Source organism: Apteryx rowi, unplaced genomic scaffold, assembly GCF_003343035.1.
Source record: "Apteryx rowi isolate R43461 unplaced genomic scaffold, aptRow1 scaffold_240, whole genome shotgun sequence".
Taxonomy (NCBI): Eukaryota; Metazoa; Chordata; class Aves; order Apterygiformes; family Apterygidae; genus Apteryx; species Apteryx rowi.
In genome coordinates, this window is record NW_020448753.1 from 633,653 (window position 1) to 649,159 (window position 15,507).

The 15,507-nt window shown below is 37.0% G+C and overlaps 1 protein-coding gene across 1 annotated transcript in view; it reads left to right on the plus strand.

Moving 5' to 3' along the window:
• The window catches only part of EFCC1 (EF-hand and coiled-coil domain containing 1), a 66,462-nt gene that overhangs the window by 35,498 nt on the left and 15,457 nt on the right, over positions 1-15,507 (plus strand). The window lies entirely within an intron of this gene.

Below are 15,507 nucleotides of genomic sequence, written 5' to 3' on the forward strand. Positions count from 1 at the left end.
CTTCTCCATGATATTTGGAACACTGTGGGAGTAGGAGGATCAGAAATGAGTACAATGTGAAATTCACAGAAGGTTTTCGTTAACAAATATTTCTACATGTGTCAAACTTTGTCCTAACCCATCTTCCTTATTATAACACAGCCATGAATTCCAGGATTTGGAGCTGTATTGTAGAATGTCAAAAACCTGAGACAGAGATTCAGTCTCATATTGGACATGAGGGATGGATCAGCATTAGGAAGTTTGGGATCTCATCCAGTGTAGAGGCAGATGAGAAATTTTCCAAACCAGTTGTCCAGGGCAATAAAGTTGAAATAGAAAACATGGTATAAAAACCTATTCCCAGCAGTTTAAATATTAGTCATCTACTGTGAACTAAAATGAAAGGTTAAATATATAAAAATACCTGAGGTTGTTTTATTCTACTATAGCCCTGTGATGTTAAATTTAATCAGTTGCTTTTATGTAAGATAATACAACTGGTGTCACTTATGGTCTCAAACAACTGCATTTATTTTAAGTCTTCCTCCTAGTGCTATGTTACAGTTTTCTGCTTCTGAGAACTGTTTCCTGTTTTTCATACAGATTTCCCTCTTTTCCTGTGGAAACCTATTGAGGAAACTCTATTAAAACAAAAGGAAATATCTGTTTCTAAATACCTGTAAGATTGTCCAAAAGCATCTTCTTTACCCACTAAGGGGTTCCTGTTGCGGGTGGAGACTGCATATGGTCTAAATAGCATTGTGTCCCACCGAAATAACTGTGAACCCACGTGAACAAGCTCAATCTAGCTCATACGGGGCAGCACCATTGCATGGAGTGGAGTCCAATAAAAGGGACAAATATGACAACTAAGCATTGTCCTCTAAAAAAAAAAAAAAAAAAAAAAAACAAGAAAAGGAGAAGCAAGGAGCCAAAAATTTTAGTTGGAGTAATGTAGAGTTAATGTGGAGTAATGTTGATCAGGAATTGTACAGAGAACATGGAATCCAGACTTCCAAACCATCATATGTGGAATTTTCCTAGAAATAACTTCTGTCTGCCCTGTCTCCCTTGCCTGATTTATTAGCTCTCCTACCTGAGAGGAACTGTAGGGCTGCATTAGAATCTGTGATATCCACTTAAAACCAACCATTATTCAGGGAGTAAGACACAAAACATGGATTTGAGCCATGTATGATTCAAGATCTGATAATGTACAATTTTAATAACCTAACATTAGTAAAGTTTTGTAATACCTTAAATGTACAGCAGCTGAAACAGTATCACCTTCAGATTACCTGATTATACCTTTTTCATTATCACTTCAATTACTTCAAACGGAGCTACGATTTGCTTTAGATGTCCAAGTTTCCAGACTGTAGAGCTAGGAAATTCAAAACGAAAGTATAAAATGTACTTAATGTATTTCGACATACTTAGTGTCTGTTTCTGGTTTCTAGCGGTCTGCTAGGCTCCACAGAATCTGGATAAAATTTACTTCCCAAAGTACTGTAGTTTTGCTGAATGCATGAGTATTTTAAAGAGAAGCTGAGCAGCAGGAATTGTTAAAGGATGGAAAGTGGTTTTGTTTCAGTTTTTTATGCCCTTTTTGAAAAATTGATATGCAATTTCCAAGTAGGCAGCACCTACTTGCGCTATCAAGTTTTCTGCTTGTTCAGTTGAAAAAAATAGGGGAAAAATCAGAGTTATTTTAAGTTAGTAATAAAATCTACCTGCTCCTTTTTCCAGCAAAAAAAGAGCCCATTTATCACTTACATTGTAGTTCTTCTCAAGGGTTACTATCAGGATTTCATTGTACCATTGTCCTAATTAATAGGGAACATGCTTCACCCTGAGCTGCTCCGAAGCATCTACAGACAGGCCATTTCAGAACATTATCACAACCTCAGTGCTGGATAAATTAGGACAACACTAAGTTTTACTCTTGTTAATAGAACCATTATTGTTCTTTGCATTACAGAAGCGCCTACTGAGTTCGAACAGGTTAGGTCATGATTCCATTACTCTAACACAATATACATACATGGTACATCGTCATTACATAATTCAAATCCTATATCAACAGTCCTGGGGTCTAAAATCATAGCCATATTTTATAAATATATATGCATGTAAAATGGGTATCAGAAAACTGGCCTTATCAGTGCAATAGCATTTCATGAAAGGAGAAACCATCAAAATTTGGCCATTAATCTATTAGTATCTAGCAACGTTGTCCATTTCCAGGGATCTAGCTAACACTAATATGACCAAAATTAGATTTTTAGTCTCTGTCTTTGTTGGCCTGCTGTGTACCCAAGTTACATTTCTTAAATGTCTTTTAATGTATGCTTATTTCCATAGTCTATTTGGCTAACCATGTTAGCTTATAGTCCCCCAAAATACCATACTTTGCCTATTGGAAGCCATCCATAAAACCTGGAGCTTTTATATAGACTGATATATTAAGCCATGTCCTACATCTATGGCATCTAGCTCTTCTGAAAGAGACAGGAACAAGTTATTCTTACCTTTTTTCCTCCAGTAAATATTTCTATTAATTTATGTTGATTTCCTACAAACGTTCAATGGTGTTGCATATGGCCATCCTGCAAATTCCAGGAGATACTAAATGGTGGAAGAGAGTACTTTTCCTTAGAGCAGTACTAAAGATTGCCTAAGCACCACATGAATCCTGATACTATGTTCTTGAACATCACAGAAATTAATGCAAGATAATCATATTATGGAAAAATAGCTTCCAAAGCAAAAGGTTGAGGAAAGTTGGCAAATGAACTTGCATAAACAATAACCTCAACTTGGATCCAATCAATTATTTTAAAATGGCAATACTAAATACTAAAGTCTTTACTTAGTAACACATTCAAGGAGGTGTGCAGTTTCATGTACATAAGAACTGTAACTGATACAATGAAACAGAAATGTAATTAAACTGTTTTTACCACATATTTAGTTAAAATTGTGCACCTGCTTAAGTACTTTCCTGTAGTAGGAAAAGATACATGAAAATTAGATGAAATTTATGTAAATTTGAAGATAAATACAAGGAAAACCTGCTTGTACTGAGGTTCATTAGATAAAGAAACGGGCCGGTCGCTGGAGGAGCTGTTCTGGTTCTTGACTCAACCAGAGTTCTAAGACTGTAATGTTAAAAATCAGTTCCTAAATGAGGAGAGAACCTACATATGTATATATTTCATTGGCATTTATATCTCCAAATTATGTTTCTTATTCAACTATATAACCAATAAAAGACTAAATAGAAGCCTGATATATTTGCTGTTAAAATAAACCTAAGATCCTAATAAATACAAGAAGTATTGGCAATATTTGTAGATCTCTGTCAACTGGCAAAAAAACTTATGAACATTTAGAAACAAAAGTAATTAATTTGAGATTATTGTAAAGAAGGTGATTTTTTTTGCAATTCACATACCAGAACAACAAAGGCTTCAAGAAAGTCATGGACAGGCTGTTTTCAGGAAACTTAAAACTATTTCAAATAATCACCAGAACAGCAGGCACAGAACTTGAATATGAAGGAGCTTGCAGAATTAGTATCTAATATAGAAATAGCACTCTCTAAAGATCTAAGGATGTTTTACAAACACTAGTGAAATAGATAACACAACACCATGAGGTAATTGTTATTCTTGTTTCCTGACGCAGGATCTGGGGAACACGGAAGTTGTAACTTCCTCACGTTCACAGCAGAAAGTTGCAGGCACTGGCAGGTCAAGCTCTTGGTCTGACTTGTAATAACGACATGATCCCTCTGCACTCTGAGCTTCCAGGCTCAGCATTAACAGCAGAATAGCTCTCAGATGCACTTGGCACTTAGGCGCTTGCAGGGACCAAATGACTACACAGGCCTTTGTGCAATTGTCCCGTGAGAGCGTAAGAAATTTGATTTAGATGCAAAACTGATGGTTGCAGTCCCTCCTGTTAGCATGTGTTAATGTCATTTTTTCCAGAATGTTTATAAGAATTGGTCAGCAATAACTTGCAGCCAGTTTAGGGCAGAATGTTGCTGTTAAGTGAGTCATCCTCCTCTTCCTTACAGAAAAGCCAAATCCATAAGCCTAAATCTCTGAAGTCCTGAGCTAAGTACTGAAGGGGAACCATACCAGTACGTGGCTACTTTCAGAGTCAATACCACTTTATGGGATATCTGCAGTTCTGCATACACGAAACAGAGAGAGAACTGAAAAACAGTGTTTTGTCAGATGTTTTAAGCTCCAGGAGCTGAACTCAGTAGGATCGCCACCCTCACTGACTCTATTTAGGAAGAATACATTTCTTTATCTAGGAGACATTGAAAGGATCCCTGGACATTTGATCTTTATTGACATACACACTAGTGCACAGGAGGATTCCTTGGGGTTAAATAGCACATGCCTATGTAAAGGAATACATAAGGTTTTTGTTTATTTTACAAACAGTGGCAGAAGGAAATGATCTGCAGGACCACAGCTCTGCTGCCCTTGTTTATCTGACTTAGATGCCTTATATCAAATATTTTGGTTGTGTGTGTCAGTGTTTTAAAATTTCATGGTATTTTAGTCATTAGTTTTTGGTTGTAGGCTTTCAAGCAGTAACTGGTTAGCTGTCTGATCAGTGATTTCAGCAACTCAACTGGTTTGTATAGGTTGTTACTGTTTCTTGAAGCAAATTAACTGCTCCTTGTTTTGTTTCTTTATTTCTTCCACAGTAAGGAAGAATATTCAAAATCCACAGTGATGTTGTTATTGCTTGTATTACAGTAACAACTGAAGCACCTTTCTGGAAAATACGTCAGGATACCAGGAGAGAGAAAATTCTAAAAATAAAAGTTGGGAGATTGGAAAGGAAGAGTAGACTTAGTTTTCACATGCTTCTATTGTTTTTCCTTATGAACTAGGCTGAAAGATGATGTCCAAAAATGTCTAGACAGATTTTACTAATAGGACTGCAGCCTGACTAGAAGCAAAGAGGGCTGGAAATCTCGTGTGAGAACTTGCTCTCAGATGAGCTCCAGCCTCATTTCAGACCCATACTTCCTCATAAGCTGGAGAAGTAAATGCACTCTACAGTGCTTCTCTGAAATGGACTTACCATATACTGCCAATGTCTTCAACAAACTCTAGGCAGAAGGATCTATGTCCTGTCCTAGAGTGGGGCTGGGGGACTTTGATCTGAGGAAGGGCAGCCCACAAGTTGTAAACTCTATTGTGGAAAGAAGCCTTGCTCAGATTCAGATGCTCGAAGTGGCAGCCAGCAGGCTGGATCCAGGTGACTGGGCAGTTCCCTCTGGCCCTCTGCTGTTGAAGCTGAGGCAGAGACTGAAATGGCTGTTATGGCATGGTGTGAAGATGAAAAGCAGAAATCTTCTTAATGCACCTGCACATAGCCAGATACTTAAAATTACAGCTGCATCCACATGGCCTATTGGGAAGGTCTACAAATTAAATGAGTATTAGGCTCCTAGGACTGAAAAGGTTTGACCACTTTGGTGGAACAGGAAAATGCTGTTATTTAACCAGCAGTCAGTCAGTGGGTCAATATAATATTCAATAAAGCCTTTCTGGTACCTCAGGAATCCCTCAGTATCACCTGTTAAGAAACAGACTGCTGTACTGCTTAGCACTATTGTGGGGTCCAGCACCAGTCCCAAGTCCACATACGTCCTCTGCTGAGTCCCTTGGGTCTTTGGAGTAATTCTGACATTGCCAGCATAACATGAACTGCGGTTTTACTAAATTAAAATAATTGCTCCAATATGCAAGGATGGAAAACTCAGAGCTGTGTGAAAGAAAAGAAAAGAAAAGAAAAGAAAAGAAAAGAAAAGAAAAGAAAAGGGAGTAATGGATCTGGGAGTTCCATTTCCCTGACTAGGAGGAAAGTTGAATCCAGGTTTTTAACTCAGACTCCTAAGAAATTTTGTGCAAGCTGTAGCAAATAGCTTTTATGCTAATAGTTTAATCAAGAATAGGGATACTTAAAATTTTCCCACTTTAATTAGATCTATATTTTGTGCATCCAAACTCTAGGCCTTCAGTGTAAATATCTGAATTTCTAGCTAGCAGGGTGTGGCAACAGAATTCTTTATTCCAGTAGAACAACATCTGGAAATCATTTCCTTTATAGTGTCACAAAAGAATTCATTAAGGAGGCAACAATATCTGAATGACATAATTCAAAAGTGAGGTATGTTTCTCCTGGATAATGCAGTGACGATTAACCATAAAAAAACCCACACAGAGCAAAAAAGCAGTCTGATTCATCACTGATATACTCAGAACTACAGCCACACAATACAATCCATTCCTAGGTATAGGATTTATAAAAACACTCTAATTACCTCATCTGTTTAGCCTAATTATCAAATGTCAATTATCAAAATCAAATTATCAAATCTTCTGTGGAGCAGCCCAAATGACTAATGGTTTATTAATAATGGCAAATTAAAATTTCAAGGCTAAACAAGGTTAAGGAAAACATCAAACAGTGAGACTTAGAGATCTTGAGCTGCATTTCAGAGCTGAAAGGAATGTATTCTAGAAGTCACAGGATGAAGCCTGCGATGTAGTCTCAATTCAGCTTCCTTATTCATTTATTTGTAATAAATTTATGTATGTGTGTGTGCATCCATGCATAAGAGCTCTATTCTATAATTATATGTGTCTTGCTTAATGCACTGATATTTATCTTAATCGTAAAAAGTGGTCCTAACTGTTTCTCTGAAAATAAATGATTAGCTTTTTAGTAAATTGTTCATCATCACAGTGTAATAGAAAGATTATCATCAGAATTTTCTGCTAATTTTAGGTGTCCAGTCTGACATATCTGAACATTCAGAATACTTTGCCTTGTATAGCAAAACACACAGATCATGGCTTCCCAGGCTTCCATACTTCAGCTGCAGTTCTCGTACCCCATAGTCTCAAATACCACACCAAGAAAATCAGGACCCAGTTATTATCTTTACACAAGTAACACAGTAATCACGCATCAAAAGCCTAACTCAAGTAATTTGCCTCACATTAAGCAGGGTTTCTGGCAGAGACAGGAGTAGAATCCACTTTCCCAAGGAAGCATTTAGCTGCTTTAACCAGGACATCACCCTTTCTCATCCTGCAGCGTCTCACCTGTCTGCTACTCAGAGGTTTTGCAATAGATCAGACAGGATTCTACTGTCAGAAGTTTCCTTCTCCGTACAGTTGTTTCCAAACACAGAAGTCCATTCTCTGCCTTGAATGAGGCAAGGATCACATGGGAAAAAACAGACTGTGATTTTACAAATAATAATTATGCTGTAATGAATGAGCTTCAGCGGATTAAGGCAACCTCCTGACATCTCGTAAGTTGAGAGCCTTAAAAAACAAACACATTTAAAATGCAAGAATTTGTGTCAGGTAACGTCATCACGGCATCTGTGTTTTCTACCAAAGGGGTCAGATTCTCTGCATTCTCTACATAGATTTCTGCTCTGAATTAACTGAACAACTGACAGCATAGTAAATTATCATCCTCTTTGTGGACCATCAGAGGGCGGAGGGAGAAACAAATTTGTGGATAGTTTTCCCAAACATTTACTGATAGAAGAGGAATGGTGAGACTTCAAGAACTTGGATACCATCCCAAGCTTTAGCAGGGTGTATGTTTAGTCTGTAAAACCCTTTTTCTGCATGTCTCCTCTCCTGTCCCTTCCTATCTCTACCCTAATCTCTTTCCTCTATGTTCAAGTCTGCTGTTGCTGTAATCCTCATCCTCACTTTAATCATTGTATCTATTCAGGGTGTAATTCAATTTCATGCTTCCTCCAGCAGCAAAACCTGACTGAAAGATCTCTCTTGCAGCTGTGCACTCCTGCTGCAGCCCTGCACTTTGCCATCTCTGGATAGATACAAGTCTTAGGGCTGTGCAGTGATCCAAATTTTAAACTATTCTCCAAAAACAAAAGAGAGAGGAGATATTTTAAAACACCTCATTCCAGGAATCCAGTTCATAGCAACACAAGCACACACACTGGCACAACTCAGGGAGCAACAAACTGTAAGAGGGGATCAGGTATGTGAAGCTGCAGAATAGGAGCAAGGTGTTAAGGGAGAGAGATGGTAAGAAAGAGGGAGTTTTGCCTTCAAACATATTTCTGAACTGCTCCTTCAGGCCTAAACAGCTCCTCAGGTCCTCCCTGCTCAATGTCTAGGCCACCACTCGCAGTGCTAGTATCCTTGCCAGGGAGAACACTCAAAGTGCAAAAGGGAAAATATCCCTGACCCCATTCCTGGTCATTAGTCCAAGCTTGCTTAGCATAAACTGAGACTGATGTCAATTGAAATGTTGGCAAAGTTTTACACAGCTCCTCGTGGCCATGAGCTGGAACATGTCCAATACTAATGGACTAAAATGTCAAGAGGACCAATGTGAAGACCAGGCAATCCATCTTTCTAAACCAATGTCAGGTTTTAAAAAGTGTGATTAAAAAAAAAAAAAAGACAAATTAAGGATAAAGACCTGTACTGAGAGTAGCTGATTTCCCAAAACAGTCAATTTTGCCCAAACTTTCTGAGTATACAGTATTTGCTCTTTGGAATGGACAATTCAAGACATTTTTATACTGTAATTTCACTCTGTGGTGGCTCGTATTCACTATGTGTGAGGGCTCAGTAGCACAGTCTCTCTTATTAGATAACGCCACATTAGTGATTCACAGTGTTACATTTATCAACTGACATTTAGGGTTATTAGAGCAAAGCCACGAGATAACAGATTTTTCTCATCTGCTGGCTAGATCTACTTTGAATGTTGGAGATAAAATGAGAACTGAGGCCTTCATGGATCCAACAATGGCAGCTCTAACATTAAAACTCCTAAGGCCCACCAAGAAATAGGTTTCTTATGGCTGACCATGTGTATGCAATCATATGTATCTCTATGTAAGGAGAAATTCCAAAAGGATATCATATTGTCTAAGTAGGATATGTTAAACCTTCTTCTGGGAGAAGTTTGGAATAATTTATCTTGCAATGCACCCTGTAGCTTTTGGCTGATCAGCACATCCCTTCCCTTTTTCCCAAAGATAAGGTAGTGACTTCTAAACTATTTTCTGTATCTTACATTACAGTCTTGGGTGCACTCTATGTCCAGTAGCTAGAACAGGAAACTTTGTTTATGACTAGAGAAAGTCATCTCCTACTCTTTGTCTGCACAAAGGTTGGTGTTGTCTCCAAATGCTTGAACTCTTCATTGAAAGAGTGCCACATGACAGCGAGGGATAACTCTGCTACTCTCTGCTATGTGTGACAGTAGTGTTGCAACGTTTGTCAATTTATATATAATATGCACAAAGTTGGAATGATTCAGCAAGGAAACACATTGCCATCAGCAAGATAATTTCTTTCCAGAGGACGGTGAGTCTGGCAAAAGAATTAAAATCATAAGTAGATAATAGGAAACCTGCCAGAACTATGGCCAGTATTATGGAGGCTCTTCAGCTACAGTTTTATCCTTATTTTAGTATAAATCCAGGATATTTAGTCATCTTTATTATAGCTAATAAAAAAATTATACTTTAAAAATTTTATATGTAATGTCTTACAGATTAAGCAATTTAAAATTTGAATTTGTCATAGAAAGCTTATTAATATGATTTCTGCTGGAGAGAAGTCCACAGCTTACAGGACCAACTCAAGACAGATGGATTCAGAAAACCAACAGAAAGATGCTTAGGTCCAGAGTGAAAATATATTATGGTATTCAATCTGCATGATATATGAAAAGTCGTAAATAAATGAAAGTATGCACACCTTTGAAAACACTAATTCCCTGTTCGAGGTACACCAAAACTGAAACCATCTTGAATTCCCTGAACTTTGATGGTTTGCATAAAACAGTATAAAAATAAAATCACATCTAACTGGAGTTTAAAAAACCCATGTCATATACTTTTAAAATAAAGTATAGCTAAATCTGTATAACTATACTAACTGCCAGGTACATATATCCACAGTTGTTTTATCTGCTGTAAATAAGACTCTAAAATAAAATAGTTAAAGACACATGAATGTGAACCTATATAATTCTCTAGAGTTATTTTATGATTAGTCAGGAATTATTCAAGTTAAAGATTTGTTCAGTGCCAGAAGCAGGTGGTTTTTGCTGAAGTTAGAAGTTTCCATAACAATAAAAACAGTACCAATTAAAAGCCAATTAGTCATGGACATTACTTTAAGGTCCAGTACTTTGCAAACTCTCCACTCTTCAATTTTCCTTCTCTCAGCTGCCCATTATTCTCAGTACAAAGACCTTAAAATGAATGTGGACTGTTTGCCCGTCACTATGGAAACCTTGCCACACTGCACCATACACAACTGCTTCCCAGGCATCTTCACAACTACCTTCCCCTGTGATCTTTGCCCTAAACAAATGTGCTGTTTATTCACTCTTCTTCTCAGTTATGAAGACCCACTAGATGTTGTGAGAATACTAATGAGAAAAGAATTAAATCTATGTTTAAGAATGAGTGAAGATTCTTCTAATAAGACTTTACCCTGATATTGAAAGTGTACTGGTTGTCCTCTTTCATTCTGCTCTTTAAATCTTGAAATCTCTGCCAGTTCAAAATTAGAGTATGAATTTGGCATTAAGTTTTGCTGAGCAATAAAAAGCTCCGAGATGATAGAAAAAAATGACCTAGTGGTTAAATCACGTGGTGAGAAATCAGAAGATCATGGTATTTTATTGTTCTACCACCAAAAAGCATCACTATGCAACCCTTCATGCCTCCATCACCTCACTTTGGGATGATGAAATACTGTGTACTCCAACAATGCAAATTAAGAAGCATGAATCAATCCCATGAATTAAAAGCATCTGCACTGTTTGATTTGCATCTTCTTTGAAGTCTAAAAAATGGAGAAATCCAGCCAGAACTTTGCCTTCTTGAAACATTCTCCAAAGCCAATTTAGTCACTAATTATGTCAATGGCAAAGTTAAAAAAAAGGAAACAGTCCCTTTCTTCCATTAGGCAGCAGGGATTCATTAGTATTCTTAAAGCTATTCTTCCAGCTCTGTGCAACATTTCTGAGGAAAACCTTCTTCAAACCGTCTCATATTTAGTCTCTACTTATAATTTTAAAGGAACAGTACCTTTCTCCTTGCAGCAACATGAGCAGTATCAGCAGCCCACTCTCCCCTTCACACCTCCTGTATAAGCAAAAAGACCTATAGCTATACCTCTCTGATCTTTGGCACCAAACTTGGCAGATTAGTGCTTAAACTGTTTCTGGATAACATGGATGAGAGATAACTGTTTATACATCTCTCCTTTGGAATTCTCTTGCACAGGGCCTTCCCCCCCCTCCCTTTACCTTCACTACAAGGCTGCTGATTCTTTCCTTTCCTTTCACTTTCTCCAGTCACTACTGTCGATAAACCAGTGCCCAGCATCATGTGTTATACTGGACTCCTAGTAAGACGTACCAGAACAACAAATTTCCAATTTTGTTATTTCCAATAGATTCTTGACATTACATATTAACTGATCAAATGTAAAATCTCTTGGTTCTTTTCAAACTTCCATATTTACTCCTGTTGCTGCTTGCTTTTTTTCTTCATTCTTATCTGGCACAGAACAGCTCTGAAATTCCAGCCTGTCTGGCCATGTGTTCCCTTATGCACATTTAAAATCTACCCCATTTCCAAACACCTTGAAATAATTGCAATTGCTGTGTCTTATTCTAGAAAACAAGGCTTAATCTTAATCTATGCTGTTTTTTTATTTAGGGCATAAAGAATATTACCTATGTCATATTTCTGTTGGAGTGATTTGATGCAAATGACAGAGCCCGAGTCAGAACTAAGATTTAAATTCTGGAGCACCTTGGTCTGAAAATCCTTGCTCAAAACTCACATTTCTTTCTAGTTTCCCAGCTCAGTATCCTCAAAGAAAAAAGATGTTGCTTTCTTCAATTGATATACCGAGCAGAGAGACTTAACAGGCTGTGTGTATGGTTCCCTTAATTTCTCTATATTAAAAAAGAGCTGATGATGTCCTCTCAAGAAAATTACTATAGAGCAATCAGCATTTGTACTTTATATTTCATCAACTAATTGTGAGCTCCTTTACAAGAATGACAGAGAAGTGAGAGCTATTATTTAGGTTTCTCCTAAATCTCATCTAAGTGGAGGCAGTCTGTTATTCTAAGTCATGACAAAGGGTGCTGACTTTTATGGGAAAGATTTTTTTTCACCAAACTTTTCAATGCTCATTGGACTGCAAGCTAAATTGAAACCAGGTTGCCAGATGTAAGAAGTTAATACTATCAACAGACAGTATTCACTTTTACTAGAAAAGCTTTTCATGATGCTTCAGTATTATTCTCAATTTTTTATGGGTTCAAATCTCAGCTGACTTTGAGACGACAGTGGCTATTCAATGCAATGTCAGCATCTCTTTATTATGCAAGCTGACTATAGAAATCTCTAAAACCCGCAGAGGTCTAAATTACACCCTCGTTCAAAACTAAGAGAACAATCTGCAAAATACCAGATAGAGTCCTCAAAATACTGGAAAGAATGCATATTGAGGGTCAGGCCCCAAGTTATTTTTGTTTAAAAATGAAGGCAAGTAGTGCATTTCAGAAAAACAAAATGTAACATCCTTGTCAAAAGACATTGCACAGTAACTGCCCCAAAGCCTGCAGCTCACAGCAGCGTTACCACAGGGTACAACTGCAAGCTGCACTGATCCCAGGAGCCTCCGTTCTCAATGCCCAGACTTAACGGTGCTTGCTATTTGCAGGCTACTTCATGATTTTTTTTCCAGAGCTAATGAAAGCTAAATGACTATGCAGGCTCCCTTCTGGAGCCTCCTATTTCCCTTGACTTCACAGGAAATATAATTGTTGCTAAGCTAAGTAATATCATAAATTGTAAATGAAATACATCATTAATTTTTATGCAGTCAGCTCTACTCTAGGGTGTAAAAGAAGCGATGATTCCTAAGCATGATTCACCTCAGCTTCCTCCCTGCAGACATTTCAAAATACTGACTGGTTTTGTTAAATTTGTGATCTTGTTTACTGAGAGCGCATACGCTTTTACCAACACCAGGGGAACTAATATTGGTGTGGTTCTCCAGGAACTGACAGCAGCTGTATTAGATTAAACAAAAGCTCTCTGTGATACTTATCTCCAACTTGGCACCAGCTTTTCAATTGCTACATCTGAAGTTCTGTTTCTAGCAGTAGTTGAATTTAATGGCAGGAAGTACTTAGAGGATTTGTACAAAAAGATCATGTTATACAACTTGTTTCAGTAGGACCAGTTTTCTAAGTGTTTTAACTCTCATTTTCTGCTGATGAATATTTAATGTGTTAAGTGCAAGGAATCTTCAATATTCATCAAACAGAACCTAATCTTTGGAGGAATCTGGAGGGAACTTAATTTATTATCAAACTCCTGAATTTGGCTTGCTTTCTTCTGCATATAGATTCTTTGTGAACTATATGCTGGCTCTTTATGGGGAAAGCATACAACCACGTTATTATATGGTCTAAATGAGAAACTATCCTGAGGAAAATATTGCAATTAAACTGTTTTCTCAATATTAAAAAAGGAAGCTATGGAAACATGTATCCAATGTATAATATCACATTACAAAATGTACAAAGATACAAGAGTAATTACTGAGTTATGAGCAGACTATGGATTATTTTAGATTATAATCAGGAAAGACATAGTACTGGGACAGGAACATAGACATTATCACAATGCACCAGACTCAGTGCTCATTAGCTACATATCCGAGAGGCAGTTTATCCCTGCTTCTGAGAATGTTTGATATAAACTTTAAGTGTGTGAACTGACACGCTACGTTTCCATTTATCCAATGGAACTGTGAGTTTCTTATTACATAATAACTGCCCAATTTTTTAAATTCTTCATAGCTCTCAATTTCGGTAACATTTTGTGAAATTAAGTTACCTACATATCATGTGAAAAAACAGGACTCCTAAAATAAATTCAGTATTTATATTGCCTTTCAATTTCACTGACTTTTTTTTTACTATTTTGCCTGTAAATAAGAGTGTCTAAATTCACTTTCTTTATCAGTTATATTGCATACTTCTATTATATCTCCTCTTAACAGCTACACGGTCTTTTAGTTACCATTGATCCCTTTATTACTGTTACACCCCTTTGAAACTGAAGGGAGGAGAGCCCAGCAAAACCAAACCAAATGCATTCCAATGGGAAGAAAGTAACTCCAGTTTACTCAACATGACAGTCATTTCATATTCTATTCCCATACTTTCCAAACTGTAATATTTTATTAGATTTTTAGATAATAAAATAAATCTGTTATTAGACTTATTAGATTTTGCCTCATGTAGAGTAAAAGTTTCCATTTTGCTACACAGAATGACTTTTACCATCTTACATGGCTGGGTCTTTCTGTTGAGTGGGTAAGAACATTTTCAACTCAACTACATTTAAATATAATCCAGATTTTTCCTCTAACACATGCTACCTTGAATTTGCTTGAATGTAATCCCCCAGTGCTGTCCATTTAGCTAACTCTAAATTTCTCTGTCAACAATCACTGTCCTTTATTTAATGAAATTATTATTTTTTTTTATTTTGTTGGTATGTTTAAGGAATCGCATTCATTAGCTATACATTCCTTTTTTTCAGAAGCAATGCCACTCATCTCTACCGTAGTTGATATCACAGTATTTTGCAATCTTTTTTTGATCCATGTACCATCACTTGAAGTTCAATTTCCTTTACATAAATGTAATATTTTCTACATTCCAATCAAAAATATACTATTTCAAATTAGCAATTCAGAAGCTCATTACTGAGGTGTTTCTTACCTATAACTCACTGCTTTTCAGACATATCACTCTGTTCATGTATCATTCTTTTTGACTCCTGAGTCTCTGACGCTGCTTCATCTCCAGTACTCAGAAGAGCTATATGAAAACTACCTAAAGGCATCTCCCTGATGTCTTCTGTTATAAATAACTGAGTACAGAATTATGAGACAGACATATTACATACTAAGCTTGATTATGCTGTTGGATTAACTGTGTAGTCTTGGTAAAAGCTCTTGGGCCTGGAAACACAAAGTGATTTAGAAACCTCATTGTTATTGAAATAAATGGGGCCTGGTTTCCTATATAACTCTGGGAATGCAGGCCTTAATCTTTGTATTTTCACATCTATAAAATGAGGAGTGTACTTAGATGCTTCGTAAGGGTATTATGAAAACTAATTAGTCAATACATATAAGGTTTTTGAACCCGTGAAATGCAACACTGCTGGCTATTACTGCTGTCCATGTGACATCTCATTCCACCCTGTTAAATCTGTTGCAAAAGGCCCACAAAAACACTTTAAGATTATTAGCATTAAAGAAGATTATATTCCTGCAGAGTCTTATAGTGGTGCTGCTCTTTGAACTGAACTGAAGCTTGGTTCAGTGCATGCACACTGACATTTGTAAGTCTGAGTAT